General features: G+C 34.9%; 1 long non-coding RNA gene across 1 annotated transcript; it reads right to left on the bottom strand.

Moving 5' to 3' along the window:
• Positions 1 to 238: 238 nt before the first annotated feature.
• LOC106944144 (uncharacterized) lies at positions 239 to 1985 on the bottom strand. The gene is made up of 2 exons (XR_001424128.1): positions 1647 to 1985; positions 239 to 1139 (listed from the first exon to the last, which is right to left on the bottom strand). It is a non-coding gene; the product is annotated as an uncharacterized LOC106944144 (long non-coding RNA).
• Between the last annotated feature and the right edge of the window lie 6 nt (positions 1986 to 1991).

The raw sequence follows: 1991 nt of genomic DNA, 5'->3' as shown, positions 1-1991 counted from the left end.
TGTTGCTGACTGATATTTATATAGTTTGTGAGACATTCTGATTTGCCTTTTACTTTATTCACTAAGTGAATAAAATTTAATGAAATAAATTGCCTTTCGATTCTAGTTTATTGAGTTTCTATGTGTGTAAATAACATTTTATATTCATCTTTACACAGGACGAAACAGCTGACTGATGGATTGGATCTGGTGTTATTTCACTTTCTGGAGCATCAGGATCTTTCAGATGTCATCTACCTTCTGATCCGATGGAGCTGCTGCAGGAACCCACTGATCCTCTAACAGGATCCTCAGATCCAGGCATCGATGTTTGGTGTCCTGCAACATTTAGATACTTCCTGGTCCAACACAGCTGAATTAAATGGCTGCTTAGGACAGTCAAGTTCTCCAGAGTCGTGCTAATGACTTCTGACCTCATGATTTGACTCAGGTGTGTTAAAGAAGAGACATCTAAAGACTGGAGGACACCGACCCTTATGAACTGGAGTTAAAGCCCTGCTGTACAATTGTCATTCAATCGTAATCACATTTACTTGCATACAGTGGAAACTTTACCTGCGTTGACGTAGATGAGTATTAGTGTTTTTACTTCAAAACCATTTTGGTTTCCATTTGTTGAAAGTAAATTGCAAACATTTAGCCATAGTTTGACCACTGCTTTATGACAAAAACAAAGTTTGATGTCACAAATATATGATTTTAATAGAAGCATTATTCAATTTGTACTGTAGAAAGAAGATGACAAAAGTGTTTCCTGAATTAACTTTAATGTTCATTTCACTGCACACAAAGTACAGATTAAATATTTAAGATTGCAACAAATCTGTTCAATCTTTAACAAAATAGGTTCAGGTTAACATGGATGGATTCACAGCTACCTAAAGTTAACAATGAAATGTCTTAAAAGTTACATGGATGTTCAAATATTTACTATAATAAATTAAAGGAAAACACCATAAAGCTGTGTATTCAAAGACCAAGGTCAGGCTGTACAGATTGAGGAGACACCATAACATCTACCAACAGAGCAGGTTAACTACTGTAGTTGTTTGAAAGGCATCTTGGTTCAGTTGACGGCTCAGTTTGAAGCTTCAAGTTTTGGTGTTGAACCTCCCAGAATCTCAGCTGCTGCAGATTGGCTGAAGATGCAGAGAAAAGTACAAACAGACAGTGTTAGAAAAATAGGTCTGTCACCATGAAAAATTTTACTGTATGATAAATTGTTCCAAAGTTCTCAACAAATGGTAATATAGTTCTTTTGAGGCCATTTTTAAGTTATATAATGGTAATGATTAAATAATAATGTAACACATTCTCAAATTATAATGAACATTTAACACTGGAACTGGAAGACATTTTTAGTATCCAGAATAAATAAAACTAATGAATTTTGAAGTCTTTAAACAAAATTGCTTTTCAAAATAAGGTCTAATCGAGACCAAAGTACCAAAGTGAAGACTTTTATTATCCAGTTTTTGGTAGAAAGAGAGAAAAAAAGAGAAACAATAAATCATGCCAATGGAAATGATTGAGTTTGTTTTAATTTATCATCTGATTAATTGATTTATTGATTATTCTGACAGGCCTATGTGTGAACATTAGACTAAATCCTTAAGTATATTGAAAAGTCAACATAAATGAAGTACCTTTCAGTTTGTTCTGGTGAGTAAAGTCTAGCTGCAGATGATGTTCCTGCAGGTCTAGCTCTACCTTCATTACTGCTGAAGCAACAAAATACGGTTTCAGTGATAATGACCAACATCCATAACTGCCATAATCTCCTGAAGATGCTTGCCGACTTCGGCATCATAAAACTAGATCAATCTGGGTTAAAGTTAAGACTGAAGACAGACGATCAAACTGTGCTGAGTGAGAGAATAAAAATCCACGCTTAGCTCGAAACAGCTAACATAGCATAGCTGACATAAACTTTAGCTCCAGCTAACAGAAACATATGAGGAGGGCTGAGTATCAATATACCAGACATATAA

Source organism: Poecilia latipinna, unplaced genomic scaffold (genome assembly GCF_001443285.1).
Source record: "Poecilia latipinna isolate Pla-1442-1.1 unplaced genomic scaffold, P_latipinna-1.0 Scaffold7077, whole genome shotgun sequence".
Lineage (NCBI taxonomy): Eukaryota > Metazoa > Chordata > Actinopteri > Cyprinodontiformes > Poeciliidae > Poecilia > Poecilia latipinna.
This window is presented reverse-complemented; position numbering and strand designations above follow the sequence as displayed.